General features: G+C 43.9%; 1 long non-coding RNA gene across 1 annotated transcript; it reads right to left on the minus strand.

The window, feature by feature from the left end:
• Positions 1-297: 297 nt before the first annotated feature.
• On the minus strand, positions 298-19,409 carry LOC309523594. The gene is made up of 3 exons (XR_014215465.1): positions 18,170-19,409; positions 14,214-17,076; positions 298-2,470 (listed from the first exon to the last, which is right to left on the minus strand). It is a non-coding gene; the product is annotated as an uncharacterized lncRNA (long non-coding RNA).
• Between the last annotated feature and the right edge of the window lie 2,580 nt (positions 19,410-21,989).

Genomic DNA, 21,989 nt, shown 5'->3' on the forward strand with positions numbered 1-21,989 from the left:
ATACTGTTATTTAATTAGATGCTGGCATCCATCTGCCTAGGATCCACTACCCAGCATGCTCTTGACCCAACATTTTGTGGAATTTTTTCCTGTTATAGATGTGCTCCTAACTTTCTGTTTATAATGTATATTTGAACATCTTTTTATGTTCATTATTATATCAGATCCCAAAAACATCTTATTTTGTCACATGTCCACCACATATGGTAAAAATCTCCATCCTACTCTTTACATTTCCAACACATTCTATTATTCATTCTATACATTTTAATAATAATAATAATAATAATAATAATAATAATAATAATTTTTATTTATACCCCGCCCTCCCCAGCCAAGGCCGGGCTCAGGGCAGCTAACAAGCAATAATAAAAACAAGTTGAATGAATACAACTTAAAAACAAGATTAAAATACAACATTAAAATATTGAAACAATAAAATATTAAAATGCAGCCTCATCACAGGAGGAGAAAGGAAAAAGGAAAAAGAAAGAGGGGGAGGGAATCAAATTGGCTCCAAGCCAATTTTAGCCAATTTTACTGGTGTCAAATACCATCTGTACTTCATTTTCATTACATTGTATTTTAATACACGCAAGCTGTAAATTTTAAATTTTTATTCCACAGTTTTAACCACGCATCATATTCAATATTATACCCAAAATCTATTGCCCATTTTATCATAACTTCTTTCGTCTGCTCATCCATTGTATACCATTCCAATAACAAATTATACATTTTTGATAACAATTTGCATCTGCCTTCCAACAGCTTGATTTGAAATCTAGTTTTTTATTCTCAAAACCAATTTTCTTATCTCCCATAAAAACATCATTCACTTGAAGATATTGCAACCATCCTGTAAAGTTCTCTTCTGTTTGGTCATATGGTTTCAGTTTCAAACCTGTATCAGTTTCCATCAATAGGTGGCCCACCTCCCTTCCTTATTTAGTTTTTTAACCATCAATACCTCTACCAGTGAAATCCACCAAGGGCCAGCACCACAACTTTAAACTTAAAAACATTGGGAAGGGAAAATGCAGAGCATTCCTAATCCAGGTCAGCACACAGAGCTAAGGTAGACTCGCCCCAGCTGCAGAATGGGAATGGCCTACTGCTGAAGTCACTCATATGGTGCCTCTAGTGCCCACAAAGACTCTGCACTCCCTCCCTACTAAATAACCCCTTTGTCATTCCATGGTGAGGGTGCTCGGCCTCCCACCCACCCGGAAAGAACATAGAGCTGAAGAAAGAATTTGGAATAGTGGCATTCTTTCCCACCTCCTCTTTCAACTTATGTTTTTCAAGGCTCAGTTTGGCACCTGAGCAGCTGAAGAGCAAGCAGAGTGAGAACGAGCATAGAAGTGAAAGAGGAGGGGTAAAATGCCAGAAACAGAGTGAGAGAAGGCATGAAAGCTACAGATAATCCTTATGGATTCTATACACTAGCTATGGTGGGAGCAGCTATGACACTTTTATGCTGTATCAGATTGCATGCATATTTAAAGGTAAAAGTAAAGTAAAGGGACCCCTGACCATTAGGTCCAGTCATGACTGACTCTGGGGTTGCGGCGCTCATCTCACTTTACTGGCTGAGGGAGCCGGCGTACAGCTTCCGGGTCATGTGGCCAGCATGACTAAGCCACTTCTGGCGAACCAGAGCAGCACACGGAAATGCCGTTTACCTTCCCGCCGGAGCGGTACCTATTTATATACTTGCACTTTGACGTGCTTTCAAACTGCTAGGTTGGCAGGAGCAGGGACCAAGCAATGGGAGCTCACCCCGTCGCGGGGATTTGAACCACTGACCTTCTGATCAGCAAGTCCTAGGCTCTGTGGTTTAACCCACAGCGCCACCCGCATGTTTACTTATTAGTAAATTCCAACAAGTTCAAGGGGATTTGTTTCCTTGTAAGTATGCTGAGGATTGTTGTTCTACATGACGACAATTGGACATTTAACACGTCGCAGAAAACCATAATGATTTACCATGAATGCACTGATCTCACCCACTGAATTCCTTCCTACTAACATGCATGGAAAACAAGCAACAATCTTCAGCCAAGCATTACATCAGGTATATACTGTGGGGGTTTTTGAGTGAAACAAACTCCGGGGCTCCGATGCAACACGAAGCCAGTGACAGTGTGGGTGAAAGTGGACTCAGAACTAAGTTTTTCTCCCTCCCTCCTTTGTAACACTAGAACTTGTAGAGGAGCAAAGTGGGTGAGATCCATGCATACACAGTATACCATTGAGTAGCATGGCATGTGAACTGGACCAGGATCTTTCCTTAGGCAACCTGCCTGTACAGACTGCTCAGAAGCTTAGGCAACCAACTATTAAAAGTGTCATTTATTAGGGCGCCACAAACATTTCAGAAATGAAAGTAAATCACAAGTCAGAACTGAATGGGGGGAAACAATAGCCTTGCTCAGGTGTGATAGTCAGAATGTCACCAGACCCAAGGCTGTGGATGGAACTTGTTGTGTATTGAGTCAAAGGATTTTATATCTGTATTATTATTGTCTGTATTTGCATTAGGGTAAAGTAACTGCCTTTTGGTTTCAAAGGGTACAGCTACTATTGGTTCATTTAAGCTGCTGTATGTGGATCCTCTGTCTTATTGGTTTCCTCCAAAAGGCAGGACTGTGATTGCCTGATATTGTTCCCTCCAAAATATATCCTTTCTAGCTAGTCCCCTGTCCCTATAAGTGTAGCTTTCCCCTCCTCAGTCTTGAGTCTTGTTGCTTTAATAAAGAAGTGTTACTAGAGAACTGTCTCCAGCATATTATGTCAAGAGAGCTGAAATCACAAACCTCACGTCACAACTGGCGACGAGGGTGGGATCTGGAATGCTGAGGAGCGGTTAAACGCAGCCCTGCCTCAGAGTCCGGATTGCAGCTAAGAACAAGACTCACTGGCCAGCTGAGAAGTCGACCCTGCCACAGGACAATGGAGAGTCCAAGGGTATTGGAGCCCTTCCAGCCATCAGAGCCCCACACATGGGAAGACTACGTCGAACGCTTCGAGTTCTTCGCAGTGGCTCAAGGGATCACCGATGCCAGCAAAAGAAGGGCCACATTCCTGAGCTACTGTGGGCCTGAGACCTTCAAGCTGGCCAAGGCATTGCTTGCTCCAGCGAAGCTAAGTGAGACATCTCTCAAAGATATTCTTGCCTGCCTAACAAGCCACTTGGCGCCTACGGAGACCAAGATGGCCCAGCGGATGGAGTTTCATAAGAGGCAGCAGCATGCTGGGGAGTCTGTATCTGCATTTCTAGCTGAACTGCGGAAGCTCGCTCAGCACTGCGACTTCCAAAATCTGGAAGAGACTCTCCTGGATCGGTTTATTGGTGGTCTGAGCAGCAAGAAAGCCAGAAGACGCATCGTGGCTAAAGAAGAGGTTACCCTTGCTTCAGCCTTGAAGGAGGCCACCGCCACGGAGAATTATGAAAGAGAGGAGCTTGATGCCAGTCGCAAGGCCCCTAAGCCACAGATAGAAGTTGCGCATGCCATGGACGAGCTAGAGGCTACTCCGAGCCAGAGCCCAGTCCGTGGGGTCGAGTCAGTGCGTCAGGCCTGCACAGGGCACAAAGATCACCGAGGCAGGTGTCCAGGTTGTGGCGGAAACCATGAGCGGAAGAGTTGTCGTTTCCGGGATGCTATGTGCCGGACGTGCGGGAAGACAGGTCACATCGCCAGGGTCTGTAGATCGGCGGCGTTGGGAGCGACAGGAGCACCTAGACTGGAGCATCGCAGACCGCCCGCAGCAACCCATTTTCTAAAGGACTGCCACTATGTAACAGAGATCAACGGGAGGGTCGTGCAGTTCCCAGCGCAAGGCAAGGCACACGTCAAGGTGAAGATTGAGGGTCAGCAGTGCGACATGGAGGTGGACTCCGGATCTGGATTCACTATCGTGTCGGACCAGACCGCGAGGACATTCTTCCCCAGGGGTAAGTTGCCCCCTCTGGAGCCCTTCCCGGCAACCTTGCAGTCATACTCAGTGGGCCGCATCCATGTTATGGGAATGTGTGCCATGAGAGTTCAGTTCCGGGACAAACAGGCTGTACTCAAACTGGTGATTGCGAAGGGCAGTCGCCCCAGTCTCCTGGGCACTGACTGGTTCCCCACCCTGGGATTGAGTATATCAGGGCTTAATTCAATCCAAACCTGCCCTGAGATGAGCGAGGCATTATGCAAAGAATTTGCTGGTCTCTTTAATGGAAAACTGGGTTGTTATAAAGGGCCCCCTGTTGACTTCGAGTTGGACCCTGGGGTGGCCCCAATCCGACTCAAACCAAGGCGAGTGCCATTTGCACTGCAACCCAAGATCGAAGCAGAGCTGGGTAAATTGGTCAAGCAGAGAGTTCTCTCACCCGTGGACTCTGCTAAGTGGGAGACTCCAATCGTCATGCCCCTTAAAGCAAATGGGGAAGTCAGGATCTGTGCAGATTACAAATGTACTATCAATAAGGCACTCAGGGGGAACTCATACCCCATTCCAGGCCTTTCACATCTGTTGGCTAAACTGGCTGGGGGCAAGGTGTTCGCCAAAATTGACCTGGCACAAGCTTATCAACAGCTGCCAGTAACCCCACAATCAGCGGAAGCACAAACTATTGTCACACATAAAGGGGCGTTCAGAGTTAACAGATTACAATTTGGAGTTTGTGTGGCCCCAGGGATTTTTCAAGGGCTCATGGAACGCCTGTTAAGAGGTCTGCTGGGGGTCTTGCCATTTTTTGATGACGTTTTGATTGCTGGAAAAGACCCACAGGAACTGGTTGCGCGTGTCCGTGCAGTGTTGCTCAAGTTCAAGGAGGTGGGGTTGCAACTGAAAAAGGAAAAATGCAGTTTTGGGGTGCCAGCTGTGGATTTCTTGGGGTTTAAAATTGATGCATCAGGCATCCACCCCACAGATGCTAAGATTAAGGCCATCATCGAGGCACCACGACCACAGAACAAGACGGAGTTGCAGTCATTCCTGGGACTTATTAACTTTTATCATTCGTTCTTACCCCAGAAAGCTTCAGTAGCTGAACCATTACATAGACTGTTGCAGAAAAAGAATGTGTGGCGATGGGGGCAGGGGCAGCAGAAGGCTTTTGACTCCTTGCGAGGAATGCTGAGTAGAAGGAGCGTCCTTGCTCATTATGATGAGTCAAAGCCGCTGGTCCTGGCATGTGATGCCTCTCAATACGGCCTGGGGGCGGTGCTGAGTCATAGGGAACCGGATGGGTCGGAAAAGCCCATCTCTTTCTATTCCCGTATGTTGTCGCCCACGGAGCGCAACTATGCTCAAATTGACAAAGAGGCGCTTGCAATTGTGGCAGGAATCAAAAAGTTCCATGATTATGTGTATGGTCGCCATTTCTCCATTGAAACGGACCACAAACCACTGTTAGGGTTGTTCAACCCGAACAAACAAACGCCACAAATTCTCTCCCCCAGAATGTTGCATTGGTCTATATTCCTGAACGGGTTCCAGTACACCTTGACCCATGTACCGGGGAAACGGTTGTGCCACGCTGATGCGCTGAGTCAATTGCCCCTCCCTGGCGGGAGCAATGAGAATCCCGCTCCAGCGGAGCACATAATGATGCTGGAAACACTTCCGGGGGGCCCTGTAACGGCTACTGATATAGCTGAGAAAACGAGGAAAGATGCTGTTCTCTCCCGTGTGCTCACTTGGGTGGGGAGGGGGTGGCCAGGTGGTCCTCATGAAGACAAATTCAGGCCTTATGCGACAAGGCAGCACGAGTTGTCCATGCATAAGGGGTGTCTCCTGTGGAGAGATAGGGTGATCATTCCAGCACCACTGAGAAACAGGGTTCTTGAGACGCTTCACATGGGACACCCGGGAATGGTCAGGATGAAGTCGCTAGCCCGATGTTATGTGTGGTGGCCTGGAATGGACCAGAACATAGAACAATGGGTACGAACATGCAAGGCATGCCAAGAGGTGCGGCCAGAAGTGGCCAGAGCACCAGTCCACTGGTGGGAGCAGTCCAGATCTCCCTGGAGCCGGCTGCACTTAGATTTTGCTGGGCCATTCCAGGGGAAGGTCTTTTTGGTTATCGTCGATGCATATTCCAAATGGTTAGAAGTGAAACTGTAGCGATGTCTGCTGGCGATGCAACACGGGAAAAGGTACTATGATACATATATGTTGGAATTGTTTAAACATCAAACAATTTTGGGAAATAATATATAATGAAATGAAAAAAATGTTTAGATACTCATTTAGGAAAACACCAGAAGGTTTTCTATTGGGAATAGTACCAGGAAGCCTAAAGGAAGAAGATAAGACCTTATATTTATACGCAACAGTAGCAGCAAGGCTATTGATTGTGAAAAACTGGAAAAGTGGTATAATACCGACAAAAACAGAGTGGCTTGCCAAATTATTGGAGTATTACAATATATCCAAAACAATGGAAGAAACTGGAAGGATTTCAAAAGAAAAGAACGATAGGGACTGGAAGGTGTTTAAAAGATACGTGCAAAATCATATCGAAAAATCAGAACTCCTATTAGAATAAACAAGTTCTGTTTCAAATACTGAAATATCAAATAAGATGGAAAACAATGTGTAATAGAAAAAGAAGTATGAAATTAGGGTAAAGGTGTGTGAAAGAAAGTAATAGAAGTGGAAAGAAATTGTAATTGAGTAGATTGGAAATCAAACACAAAGGTGGGGTGAAGGGTTGGTGGATGGTGATGGGGAAAGGAACTATTTGTGGGATTGAGTGTAAGTATGTTTGAACATTTTTAAGGATTGTATGAAATGTATGTTTGTATATGTGTATTAATGATGAATTCAAATTTCTAATAAAAAAAATTTAATTAAAAAAAAATGGTTAGAAGTGGCGATGGTCCCTAGCATGGCATCAACTGCCGTAATCAAGGTGTTGAGGCAGCTGTTTGCAACCCACGGGTTACCTGAGACCATTGTATCAGATAATGGGGCAGCTTTTGTATCCAAAGAATTCAGGGCATTCTTGGCTGATAACTTCATAAGAGGGGTCACATCCACGCCCTTTCACCCATCCTCCAATGGGCAGGCTGAGTGCATGGTAAGAACAGCCAAAGAATCCATTGCGTGCTTAATGGACTTCCGGTCAGCGCCAACTTCCGGTCGGCGCCATCAGCTAATGGCGGATCTCCCTCCGAGCTCCAGCGGAGGTCTGCTTTTCGAGTTCGGGTCCTGCCGCTACAGCGAAGCGGGGACCCCTAAAAATTACAGGCGCTGAAGCCTGTGAACAAGGAGACTCGGTGGGCACCATCGCCCCCCCCCCCGGAATCGTGAAAGAGCCTTTTTAAAGGCTCCGGAATGGCAGCGGGGGAGAAGCACTGTGCTGAGAGTCGTCACCCTGCTCGTGAAGCGAAGCCGCATCGCCATAGCTGGAGAGCACCGATTCCTTCCTGAAATTTGGATTACAAATTAAAACCTGTGAGTAGGACTGAAACTAATTTCGGAATTTACAACTATTTTAAGAATTTCGGCTGAAAACGGGATTGGCTTTAAAGTAAGGAAGTCAGCCTTTCCCGGACTGCAAAAGTATACAGCAATGAAAGTTAAAAGCTGCAACCTTGGAAAGATCTTAAAGAATTAAGCGAACTAGACATTGGACTTAAAAATTCCCCCTTTAGCTGGCAGGAACAGAAGGGGGCTGAATTTTTTATTTAACCTGCTGGAAAGGAGTTTCAAAAAAAAAACCTTTACTGCTGTTTCAATTTCCTCTGAAACGGACTGTCTAAGTGAGGATGCCGGAAGAGAACTGTCAGTGAGTTAAATAACTATTTGGAAAGTTACTTTGTTTTAAAGTTATTGGGCTCAGGAGAGTTACAAAATTAGTGTTTGGTTGATCTCCAGAAATATAAGAAACTGTTGCAAATTGACTTTTGGAAAACTCTAGGGGATGGACTATAAGACATTTGTTTCTGAAGCTGTGGAAATTTTTACCCCCTAGAGGACATGTTGGTAACTGTAGCAATTTGGACTGTAACTATCAAGGCAGTGGGAATTTCCTTTTAAAAACAATACAGGCGTGAGAGTGACCTTGGCCAGGCAATGAGCGAAGAGACAACAACTAGATCTGGTAGACCATACAAGACAAAACCATCACAACAGCGTAGAGTTTCAGCTTCAGGCATCCCTACGGCACCAGCTGCAACTGGCCAGATAAAAACAACAATGACATCAGATGCAGTAACACAAGCTCTAGTCAAGATAAATGAGTCTTTGGAATCTCTGACAAAGCAGGGACTGGAAAATAGCAAAAAGTTGACAGAACTCTCAATAAAACTTGATCAGAACACACAAAGTGTGAATGAATTAGGGGAAAGAGTGATGTCTAACACAGAATCTATTAATAAAATATTAGAGGATTCTGCCAACATACGTAAAATTGCAGAAGAAGCTAAGGTCTCTGCTGAGGAGGCCAAAGTCTCTGCAGATGCTACACAGGGAAAAATAGAGCCAGTTTGCAAAAAAATTAGAAGATCATACATTAGCCCTGTCTATGTTGGACCTGCAGGGGAAGGAAAGGAATTTAAGATTGAGAGCAGTTCCTGAAAGTGAGGGAGATAACTTGGTGGACTTCCTTTCAAAATAATTTTCGGGTTTTTGGCAAGAGGAGTTGGAGAAGGAAGAAGTTAAGATATTGACTGCTTTCAGATTGGGCAGAAGGCAAGGCAGAAAAAAGCCAAGGGATTGCCTGATAACTTTAAGATCAAAAGAAGAAAGAGATAAAATACTGAGTTTGCATTTTCAAAGAACCCTCGAGATTGAGAATTCTTTTGTGGATATTTTTAAAGACATACCAAAAGAGATTCTGGATGCAAGAACACTATATAAAGAACTAGTGGGTCTGCTGAAGAAGAACGAAATACTTTTCAGGTGGGAATTCCCTCAAGGCCTATCCTTTAAATTTAAAGGAAGGAAAATCAGGATAAGAACAGTTCAAGACCAAGACCAATTTTTGAAAGACTACAGGGAAGACCTTCTGAAAGGAACAGTGGGAACAGAACTAACATCAGAGACAAAAGAAGTAACAGACATCCTAAATTTGTCGTTTGGACTTAAACTAACGACAGAAGAAGAACAGCTACTCGGAGCAACAGGAGGCAAATAGTTTCAATATGGCTCTGCAACTTTTAAGCTGGAATTGTAACGGTTTGAACCTTCCTCGTAAGAGAAAAAATGTATTTCACCTATTGAAAAAGGAACATTTGGACTTGATTTGTTTGCAGGAAACTCATGTGACAAGACTGCATAGGAAGCTACTCATCAATAAGAGATTAGGTCAAGAATTTATTTCATCAGACAAAGTTAAAAAAAGAGGAGTGGTAATCTATGCAAAGGAAAAACTTTCTCCGAAATTTATGTTTAAAGATGAACAAGGGAGATATTTGGCAGTTGAAATCCAAGTCCAAGGTGAAAAATTTTTGATTTTAGGGATTTATGCACCTAATGAAGGGAAGTCAGAATTTTTTAGGAAGTTGCATGAGACATTATTGGACTATTTGGACTACAGTCTAATTATGATGGGAGATATGAATGGAGTAGTATCCACGAATATGGACAAGGCTCAAAGACAGACAATCTCCAAAGATGGGAGACTACCAAAGACTTTTTTTGAAATGACTGAAAATATGGATTTGATTGATATTTGCAGGACAAGGAACCCTCTCGAGAGAGAGGGAACCTTCTTCTCTGAAGCTATTATGACCTGGACCAGAATCGACCAAATTTGGATTACTAGTGGGATGGCTCCAAAGATTAAGAAAGTGGAAATCTGCCCAAAGACTTGCTCCGACCATAACGCCATTAAGATGGAGATGAAATTCCCAACAGCTGGTTCATTTAGATGGAGAATGAATGATACCCTATTTCGAGATGAGGAGATCCACAAAAAGGCCCAAAAAACCCTAAAGGACTACTTTGAAATAAATTTAAAAACAGATGTGGAAAAAAGAGTAATCTGGGACGCAAGTAAAGCTGTGATGAGAGGATTTCTAATACAACAAAACTCAATAAAGAAGAAAAATCAAAATGAAAAGAAGGATAGGATTCTGGAAAAGATAAAAGAAGGAGAGAAGAAATTGAGATCCAAACCAAAGTCCCAGGAGATCCTGAGAGAGATTAAGTTATACCAGACACAATATATGGAATTGACGAACCAAGAGATTGAATGGAAGATCAAACAAATGAGACAAAAGACATTTGAATCTGCAGACAAATGTGGCAAACTTCTGGCTTGGCAAATGAAGAGAAGACAGAAATTAAATACGGTTACAAGCCTAGAAGTTGATGGAAAGAACATATTCAAACCTAATGAGATCAGGAACTGCTTTTTGAGCTATTTCAAAAAATTATATGCACAAGGGCCACAGAAGGAAGAAGATATAGACGAATTTCTCAAGCAATATGGATTACAAAAAATCTCTTATCAAAGCAAAGTGGATCTAAATCAGAAGATAACAGAACAAGAGATAGAGGGGGCCATTCAAAACATGCAGTTGGGCAAATCTCCAGGACTAGATGGGCTGACTTCCAGATACTACAAAGCTTTGAAGGAGTGGATAGTGCAACCGTTAAAGGAAGTCTGCAATGAGATTTTGGAGGGGAAAAGGGCACCAGAATCGTGGAAAGAAGCATATATTACACTCATACCAAAGACAGAGACTGAAAAGACCCAACTTAAGAACTACCGCCCTATATCACTACTTAATGTGGATTACAAAATTTTTGCAGACATTTTAGCAAAAAGACTGAAAAGAGTGTTGATGGATGAGATTCATATGGACCAAGCAGGCTTTCTTCCAAAAAGACATTTGTCAGATAATGTGAGGAACATAATAGACATTTTGGAACTACTAGAGGTGAATATAAACACTAAAGCAGTTTTGATATTTGTGGATGCAGAGAAAGCCTTTGACAATATTTCTTGGAGTTTTATGAAAAAGAATCTTCATGGGATGGGGGTAGGCCAAAGTTTTGAGAATGGTATGGGTGCAATATATTCAGAACAAAAAGCAAAGTTGATTGTGAATAATGTGATAACCGAAGAATTTAAAATAGAAAAAGGGACACGACAGGGGTGCCCAATCTCCTCATTACTTTTTATATCTGTCTTGGAGGTGTTGCTAAATATGATTAGAGGTGACCAGCTGGTTAAAGGGGTACAGGTCGGAGCCAAACAGTACAAGTTAAGGGCATTTGCAGATGACTTAGTACTTACTTTACAAGAGCCAGACGCTAGTACAAAAAGGGTTTTAGACTTAATTCAAGAATTTGGTCAAGTGGCTGGGTTTAAATTGAATAAACAAAAGACCAAGGTTTTGGGGGAAAACTTATCAGTCATGGAAAAGGAGAAGTTTCAGATTGAAACAGGTTTGACGGTGATTAAGAAGGTGAAATATTTAGGGGTTCATATGACATCTAAGAATTCGAATTTATTTAAAGATAATTATGAGAAATGTTGGTCAGAAGTTAAAAAGGATTTGGAAATATGGTCAAATTTGAAGCTTTCAATGTTGGGCCGAATTGCAGTTATAAAAATGAATGTATTGCCTAGAATGTTATTTCTATTTCAAACATTGCAAATTCTGGACAAGATGGACTGTTTCAAGAGGTGGCAGAAAGATATTTTGAAATTTGTCTGGTAGGGCAAAAAGCCCAGAATAAAATTTAAGATATTAACGGATGCAAAGGAAAGAGGGGGATTTGCCCTGCCGGACTTAAAACTGTGCTACGAAGCAGCAGCGTTCTGCTGGATGAAAGAGTGGATGCTCCTCGAGAATACAGATATCTTGGATTTGGAAGGTTTTAATAATGCATTTAGATGGCATGCATATCTGTGGTATGACAAAGTTAAAGTGCATAGGGCCTTTAAAAATCATATTGTTAGAAAAGCATTATATAATGTTTGGATTAGATATAAGGATTTGCTGGAAAACAAAACCCCTAAATGGTTGTCACCCTTGGAGGCTAAAGCGGTGAAAAAACTCAATATGGAGGCCAAATGGCCAAAGTATTGGGAAATTCTGGAACAGGATGGAGATAAACTGAAACTATAGAGTCATGAGAAATTAAAAACAAAAGTACGAGATTGGCTCCATTATTTTCAAATAATGGAGGTATATAAACAAGACAGGAAAATTGGCTTCCAGGTGGAAAAATCTAAACTAGAAACAGAACTGTTAGAACTCAATGTTAAGAATTTGTCAAGAATGTATAACTTGTTGCTGAAGTGGAATACACAAGACGAAACAGTTAAATCAGCTATGATTAAGTGGGCACAGGACATTGGTCATAACATTATGTTTGCTGACTGGGAATGGTTGTGGAACACCGGTATAAAATTTACGGCATGTAATGCCTTAAAGGAAAATATTATGAAAATGATCTATAGGTGGTACATGACCCCAGTCAAGCTTGCAAAAATCGATCATTTGCCTGACAATAAGTGTTGGAAGTGTAAAGAAACTGAAGGTACTTTCTACCACCTTTGGTGGACGTGCCCGAAGATTAAGGCTTTCTGGGAAATGATATATAATGAAATGAAAAAGGTACTAAAATGTACTTTCCCCAAGAAACCAGAGGCCTTTCTCTTGGGCATTGCTAACCAATTGGTGTCAAAGAAAGACAGGAATTTTTTTATGTACGCTACTACAGCAGCAAGGATCCTTATCGCAAAGCATTGGAAGACACAGGATCTACCCACTCTGGAAGAATGGCAGATGAAGGTGATAGACTATATGACACTGGCTGAAATGACTGACAGAATTCGTGAACAGGGGAAAGAGACGGCGGACGAAGATTGGAAGAAATTTAAAACGTATCTTAAGAAATACTATAAAATTAATGAATGTTAAAATGTTGAGGTTCTTAGTAAGAAAAGGAGATTACAGCGACAAAGGATTAAGTAAAAGAAAAGAACAAATAGGGAACAAATTTGACAAAATTAATTTTAGGACTTGCTGAAATAATTTTGGAAATCGGGATGTAGAAAGGGGAGGTTTGGGGGAGTCAGAGAAGTGAGGTTTAGGAAAAAAGGATACGAATCTATACATGTTTGTTTTGTCTTTTTATTTGTTTGTAATGTTTATAAAAAATTTGAAAAATCAATTAAAAAAATTTAAAAAAATAAAAAAAGAATCCATTGCGTGCTTAATGGAGGGTAACTGATCAGCTCACATCGCGCGAATGTTATTTTTGCAGCATGCGATGCCGTGTACCGCGACGGGCAAGTCGCCAGCTGAGCTGCTCTTGGGTAGGAGACTGGTAACGGTGCTGGATTATGTCCACCCGGATAAAATGCCAAACCGTAATTCAAGAGCAACCCCCAGGTTGAGACTGACACAACAAGGTATCTCGCCCCTGAAGATCTGGTCTGGGTGAGGAACTATTCACGAGGTTCGCGGTGGGTGGCTGGTGTGATCACCCGGGCTAGTGGACCTGTGTCCTATTATGTGACCTTGGAAAATGGGCAAGTGTGGAAGAGACATATAGATCAGCTGAGGCGCCGGGCGCTCAGCAGGGAGGAGTCAGATAATTCATCCCTGGCTAACGACGCAGAGCTGCAAGACCAGAATGAAAATGGCCCAGAGGTGCAGTCACCAGGGGCTTCAGCAAATGAACCAGGGTCTGCTAGTCCTCATGATGACGAGGTACAGGTAGGGGACCCTGAGATGTCTGGGACTCCATCTGTTCCTGACGGAACCCCTAGAGCAGCCCCTCTACCACAGGTAACACCCAATCCAGAACCGGCAACACCTATTGTCAGGAGATTAAGTAGAAGTTGTAGGACCCCACAGTACCTGAGAGACTACATCTGCTGTGCTCACTAGGGGGGGAGGGGTGTTGTGTATTGAGTCAAAGGATTTTATATCTGTATTATTATTGTCTGTATTTGCATTAGGGTAAAGTAACTGCCTTTTGGTTTCAAAAGGTACAGCTACTGTTGGTTCATTTAAGCTGCTGTATGTGGATCCTCTGTCTTATTGGTTTCCTCCAAAAGGCAGGACTGTGATTGCCTGATATTGTTCCCTCCAAAATGTATCCTTTCTAGCTAGTCCCCTGTCCCTATAAATGTAGCTTTCCCCTCCTCAGTCTTGAGTCTTGTTTGCTTAATAAAGAAGTGTTACTAGAGAACTGTCTCCAGCATATTATGTCAAGAGAGCTGAAATCACAAACCCCACGTCACAACAGAACTTATAGATGCCTCTCAGCAAAGCTGAGTCACATCAGCTCCATAAAGCCCACTTGCATTTTTAATCAGTGCTGCTTCTTTTTCCAAAAAAAATTAGGTGCTACAATTCCAAACATTTCCAGGGGAATGCCATTTTCTGATTCGCCTCAGTGGCAAAAAATATTGGGCCATCAACACAGGCCACACTACAATCTTCTTGATAGTCGCTTTTGCAAACTCAGCTCAAGCAATGTCACCTCAGTTTACCAGAGGCCCATGGTCCACAGTCTCTTGCATAATTAGCTTCATCATTTTTGGTTCTATATTCTTTAACCATTCATCTGTTGGACAAGGCAGCTCTGTAGATCCAGCCACATAAAGTTTACACAGTGTTCCGAAATTTCCATTTCCCTCTTCTTTTGACAAAGGAGGAACGACCTTTCCAAATAAGCACCGAGAGCTTCCAAGCCCCAGGCTGGGGCTGATTTGGGTAATTCTGCTTATCCGCTCACAGCTGTTCTTTTGCTGTTTTGAAACCTGATGCTCGACTCTCACTGTTTTTGCTTCCACTCCCTGAAAAGTTATTTCCTTCTCATTAGGATCAAAGGCAGAAACGGTATTACTACTTTCCTCACTGAATACACAACACACTTTCCTTTTCTTACGCGGCTTATCGCTGTGGGAAAAGCTGATTAATTGGAAGATGGTGAATTCTGCCCTAAACCAGAGTTTCTCATGGGTGTCAGAGAACTATTCAATGTTTATTCACTATTTAAAAAGGAAAAGGTTGCATGAATGGTAACATCACACACTTTACTTCTAGGCATAGGTGACAAAGAAGGTGCAGCTCCTATCTTCATTGAAGAAAGTATCCCCCCAGTTTGATGACTTCTTAAAGCTGGTAGGATCCCAAGGATATTTGGTCCCCAATTTACACAATTTGATGAGGCAGCCCCAAGCACAGATCCCCCATCTCCCCCATTCCCTTATCAAAGCTGGCATCAGAAAGCTCTGGGACTTTTTGCAATCCTGCCTCAACTCTTGCACACACCTCAGTTCCACCACATTACTTGTTGTCAACCCAGACTGCCACTTGTCACTGTCATTTTGCTGACATCTTGCCAGAGTTGTAATGTCTTTAGCACAGTTATTCAAGCCAGTCATGGCACTGTCGCAGTCAATATCTGTCAAGTATTTTTCTGCATATATTTTTAACGGGTTCACAGCATGAACCTGGGAGATCTCTGATCTTGGCTACGTGTACTGAATGTGTAAAATCTGTGTATCATATGCATCCACCTTCTGTCCTTGTGTAGAGGAGCAAGAGGTAACAACAAAGTAATTCTTTTGCCATTCATTCAGGTGTATGTCACTAAGACTATTGGTCTGCATTATCAATGGAGAAACAGTAAAAAATGTTATGATGAGCAGTGACGGATTTACGTATAAGCTAAACAAGCTATAGCTTAGGGTCCCACTCTCTTGGGTGCCCCCAAAAAAATAAAAGGGGGAAAAACTGGATATACAGTTCCAAAATATAAGAGAGAGAAAAAACCTACATATAGTTAGAGCTTAATAATTATGTCACTATTTATATACTTCTTAATTGTATTTCACTAGTAATATACTTCTTCTTAATTGTATTTCAGTTCAACAATTACTTTGATAAAATACATATTTTGTTATGTGCAAATGGCTTTAGATACCTATTAGGTCCATAAATTGCCATATAGCATTTATTCAACACAAAAAAACAGTGACAATTTGTTGTTGACAAAAGACAGCTGGACATATAAAGTAGCTTAGGGCCTCATCAAACCTAAATCCAGCCCTGATGATGAGGAGCAGCGGTGGAATTTGCCTTTGACATTAGCTCTAGCTAAAGAAGAGGCAGTCAAACTACAGTAATTTCTGAAGGAATACCTCTATTTTAATCACCATAATGTTCTTAGCAAATATGTCACACAATCAAGGCAATCCAGCTCTGTATTACAGTGTTTCCAACCCTAACACGAGGACAAAGTCTTGAAAGTAGCATTCGGCTGGCCCTGGTTTCCAGGTGACTTGCATACAACAGTACTTATTATCAGACTCTGGGTGATCCAAACGCAGCTGGAAGGATCCAATTATCTTAGGGGCTCCAGATTTGTATAGGGTTTACTCTAGCTTTTTTTCACCCACAACTGTCCAAAGCTTCTCCCCTCTCTGGGCCTAGAGCCAAGAATCCCAACATCAAAAGATAAGTGAGCCAATTAGCCGACATCAAATCAGGTGAGTACATAAACAAATATGAGCTCAGTCATACAACTACTAATTAGTTTTGGGGTTATCTTGACTGCCAAGATGGCACCTGCAGTCCTTCCAGATAACATCTTCACCTTTGGTTTAACACATTAAGTTCTTGCATTTTTCTCAGCTGGCATTTTGTACCCCTGAGAGTAACATAATATTTTCTTCTGAGCTGGATTATCTTGTAAAATGGGAGGCATTGCCCTCCCATAATGAGGTAGTTGGCATCAGTCTGTTTCAAGACGCAGTAGACTGCACCTCCAGGACTGAAGTCTATCGGCTGCATTAGCAGCACTAACGTAACCTCTCTGGGGTGCAAGCCTGGGCAGTGTGCATGGAGGCTGCCCAGATGACAAGACCCCCTCTTGGCCTCACTGATGTGTTCCAAAGCAATATATATGGCACTAGCTTGGCTGTAGGAGTTGCCATGAGAAATCACAGGATCATGGAATTGTAGAGTTGGAAGGGACCCCAAGTCCAGTCCTCTGCAATGCAGGAATCTCAAAAGAGGCGTAAAATAAGACATCCAACCACCTTACAGACTCCAGATTTGTGTAGGGATTACTTCTTCTCCCGAAGATATCCTGCAAGGCAACAGAGGTTTAGGATCAGAGCTTTTCTTCTCCTAGATGAAATACCTTCTCAGGTTGATGAACTCAAATTGCCCCTCACTTCCCTCTGCAGCACATGCAAGGAACCAATCTCTTGACCTTTGGACCCTCTACTGGTTTCATCTACTCAGTCTACCAGAAGCTGTCTTCACATGCAGGGGAAGTCCCTAACTCACCAAGGGTTTGAGAGCTACCCTCACTTGGTTTAACTGGCCAGTTGAAGCACTTTCATGAGGCATGGCCGCTGTCTTATGCGGGCAGCTTTTGGGAGCCCCAGCTGAGATCTGAGTGCAGGGTGGGGACCAAAAGTGGACAAACCACCCCAGAAGGAGCATGATGTGTCCCCCACCTGAGGAACTACCCTTCCACTAGCACCTCATGCACCCGTATATATAATTCTATCAATTTGTGGGTTTTTTATAGTTTGATATTGTATATACAGTGGTACCTTGGGTTAAGAACTTAATTCGTTCTGGAGGTCTGTTGTTAACCTGAAGCACCACTTTAGCTAATGGGGCCTCCCCCTGCTGCGCAATTTTTGTTCTCATCCTGAAGCAAAGTTCTTAACCCGAGGTAATATTTCTGGGTTAGCGGAGTTGTAACCTGAAGCATATGTAACCTGAAGTGTATGTAACCCGAGGTACCACTGTATGAAGTTGGGGGTTTTTCATCCGGAACTTGCCAGAACTCAGTTCCAGCACCTCTCAAGTGGGCACCATAGCAGAGGTGTCCGACACCTCTCTTTCTAAAAAAATGTGTGTGTTACATTGTTTTTAATGAGACCTCCCCCCCCCCCCCATGTTTTAAACTGCTCTCATTTTTAGCTGTAAGAAGTCTGGAGTCACTATTAGGGCAAAAGGCGGGGAATGAATGAATGTTAAAGTTAGGAGAAAGAATCCTGTAGTAGTAAGTAATATAGGACAAAGAGTCCTGTGTAAGCCTTAAAGATAAACAACTGGCTGTGCCCGTGTTCTGGGAACCAGGGCGCTCCATGAAATTTACTCCCAATTAATACAGTACTTCAAGAGCATGGCAGGTATGGAAAAGACTACAATTCCCAGCACACCTTGCGCGGAGTTCCTGAGGCATAAGGCGGGATGTTGCTCTTTGCGCTTGAGGACTTTTTCTCTCCGCCACGGCTTCCTTTTTAAGACCCCGGCCAGGCCTTCTGAGAGGCCCAGCCACCTTCTCCCTTGGCGGCAGGGACAACCAAAGCACAAGACGGCAGAAGGGCATCGCGGCTTGCAGTTCCCATGGCGATTAACGGTTCAGACGGACTACAATACCCAGCGTGCCGCTGGAAGGGCTACTTCCGGCAGCCCTGTATGGACTTCAAAGAGCTGCTATTAAGCGGACTGCGTTACCCAGCATGCGCAGCGGTACAAAAGGAAAGCTGGAAGCTCAATGGGCGCGCTGGGGGATGCTGGGAACTGTAGTCCTTGCGGCATGAGGGAACTTTTCAAACCCAAAAGTTGGCCTCAGGCCAATCACTGCCTCTCAGTGACTTGCGTGAGGATAAACACAGGATAAAAACAAATGCACCCTAAAACAATTAAAGCAGTCTGAAGAAGATGACGTACTTCTAAAAGCAGCTGCCGTTGAAAAACATTATTGGATTCAGTGATCTTTGTGGTGGCCAGGAATAGTGCAGGGATGTTGTTCTTTTAATTCCTGGAAGTTAATATTGATGGACACAGGTGCATGCACCTCAATAGGGAAGCCATTCCGCAAATGGGGAGCCACCACTGAAAAGTCCCTGTCATGTTTAAGATAACTTTTTCAAAACAAAAAACAAAAAAACCGTAGACTTTTCTTTTGAGAATTATGAGAATTACCTAAACAATATAGAAATGTATTTATGTATGCAGCCATGGTCTCCTGGACGATCTTTGCCCAAAAATGGAAAGCAGAAAACGTCCCAACAAAAGAGGAATAGTTACAGAAACAACTATGCAGAAATGGCAAAAGTTACCAAAAGAATAAGAAATCAAAATGATCGAGTTTTTAAGAAAGAATGGAAATCATTTGTAGAATACATACAAAATTATTATAAACAAATTAAGGCATTAGCAGGCTTAATATAAAAACGTGCAGCAGTTGTGGGGGGAAGTCTATGGAACACAGGGGAAAATGATAATTTGGTTTAATTTGGAAATGCAGTAAAATATTATAAAAACAAGGAACTGCAGGAAGGGGGGAGGGCAGTCGAAATAAGAGATAGATGATAAACCTTTTGCTTTTAAAGTTGGGTTTTTTTGTATGTTGTAAAATAAATTATAAAAAATAATTTTTTATTTTTTTATTTTAAAAAAGAAAAGTCCCCGTCATGGGCCAATGATGACAGTGGCGGACCCGGGAGGAAGCCCAGAGTCGGTGGCTACCAGGTGGCTCCCTCACTAGGGGTCTACAGTACTTTGGAGGAAGGGTGTATTTTGGAGAAGGGAGAAGACCACCTGAAGGGAGAAAACACAATGTACAAGAAGTGACCCATGCTGTAAGCAATGAGCAAGGTAAGAATAATAGAATCATAGAATTGTAGAACTGGAATAGACCCCGAGGGTCATCTAGTCCAGCCCCCTGCAGTGCAGGATTCTCAACACATAGTTGCCCACCCCATTTGAAACCATACCGGACCCTGCAAATTACCTTTGCAAATGTGCTAGCACTTTATTGCTGTGCCACTAGGATGATGGCCCTATAACTAGATGAGCTTGGCTGCTACCGCCACTGGCCTTCTGCTCTTGGTCTTTCCTTCCTTGGGAATGACTTTCCAGCATTAATTCCAGGCTGGCCTTTGACTTTGTGGGTTACCCTGAAACCTTCCATCCTCAGCTCCTGCATTCAGCTTTGGCATCAACCTCAAGGCTCTGAACACGGCTTGCTTTACATATCATGTCTCCAGAGCTATCCCTAAGAGCAAGGGTCAGCAACCTAAGGCCCTTGGAGGTCGTTTGACCGGCCCACAAGCCGCCCCTGAACCGAGTTGCCCACTCGCGCACTGCACTGAACCGACACAGCGCGGTTCCTTGGCACCAGAAATCGCGTCTGCACACGCGCAGATGCTGAAAATCACGGGCATGCTCGCTCGCACACGCACACACGCATGATCCAGCCCACGGAGGGATCTCTGCGGGACCGATCCAGCCCAGGCAAGATAAACCTTGCCAACTCCTGCCTAAGAGGGTGCAAGGCTAATCACACGGGGGGGGGGGCACCATTGCTTTCATCTCCCTCTGCCTCTGCCATCCTGCCTCCTCTCCATGCTGATAGTCCCTCCTCCCCCAATTTAGTTTTTGGCTTTTTGCCTCTGCTTTAGCACTGGTGGCCAATATCTTCCCATTTTCCTTTCCCTGTCTTACTTTGTATCATTTTTTGCACCCGGTTTAACATTGTTGGGCTCCCTCTCCCTGTTCTTTCCTTGGCTTTTTTGTGTTGTTGTTTGCAGCCGCAAAAAGTGCCAGTGGCCTTCCTCTCTGTGTCCTTCACTTGCTAACTTGAAATTTCTTGTTTTTTGCAGCCACTTTAGCTCCGGTGGCCTATTCCCTCCTTTCTTAATCTCGTTTCTTTTGCTGCTGCTGCCTCCGCCCGACTTCTCTGCCTTGCTCTAACAAGTGAGGGGTTTGAGAGGTTATCCAGTTGGGTAGGAGACAGCAAGACCAGCCAGGAAGTTTGGGCTACTGTCTGTGCCACCAGTGATAAGCAGGGGTGTCCAAAGCGTGGGGCCTGGGACAGTCGCCCCTATTCACACCCACCTTCCCAGGGCAGCCCTGCTTGCCCCTGCTAGAGTTGGTCATCTCAGCCTCCTGCCACCGCTCTCTCGGCTGGGACAGGGTAGAGACATAGGAACCTGCCTTACACTAAGCTGGACTATTGGTCCTGCTCTAACCCAGAGCTGCCTGCACTCACCGGCAGAAGCTGCCCAGGGTTTCAGACAGAGGTGTCTCCCAGCCCAACCTGGAGGTGCTGGGGACTGAACCGGGAGCCTTCTGCATGCAAAGCAGATGCTCTACTCTTGAGATGCGGCCCTTTGCCACTAATGCCCAGTTAGTGCCATTGCCTTCCATTAAGAGTTTGGTGTAATCCTTGACGCCTCCCTTTCCATGGAGGCGCACGTTACAGCAACAGCCAAGGCAACATTTTTCCACCTTCGCCACATCAAGCAGTTGGACCCTTACCTTTCCTGCCCCGATCTGGCCACAGTGATCCATGCGACGGTCACCTCCAGGCTTGACTACTGTAATTCGCTCTACGCGGGGCTGCCCTTGAAGCTGTCCCAGAAACTCCAGTGGGTGCAGAATGCTGCAGCGAGGCTCCTCACGGGGTCTCTGCCATGGGAGCATATTCATCCAGTGCTTTTCAAGCTGCACTGGCTCCTGGTGGAGTACAGAGCCAGATTTAAGGTGCTGCTTTTGACCTTTAAAGCCCTTCACGGCCTTGGACCTACGGGACCGCCTCTCCCGGTATGTCCCACGGAAAGCCTCAAGGTCCATAAATAGCAACACCCTAGTGGTCCCAGGCCCTAAGGAAGTTAGATTAGCTTCAACCAGAGCCAGGGCCTTTTCAACTCTGGCTCCGGCCTGGTGGAACGCTCTGCCTCATGAGACCAGGGCCCTGCCGGATCTGATTTCTTTCTGCAGGGCCTGTAAGACAGAGTTGTTCCGCCTGGCCTTTGGCTTGGAGCCAATTTGATTCCCTCCCCCTCTTTCTTTTTCCTTTTTCCTTTTCTCCTCCTGTGACGAGGCTGCATTTTAATATTTTAATGTTTCAATATTTTAATGTTGTATTTTAATCTTGTTTTTAAGTTATAATCATTCAACTTGTTTTTATTATTGCTTGTAAGCCGCTCTGAGCCCGGCCTTGGCTGGGGAGGGCAGAGTATAAATAAA

Source organism: Podarcis vaucheri, assembly GCF_965113315.1.
Source record: "Podarcis vaucheri genome assembly, chromosome: Z".
NCBI classification, from domain to species: Eukaryota; Metazoa; Chordata; class Lepidosauria; order Squamata; family Lacertidae; genus Podarcis; species Podarcis vaucheri.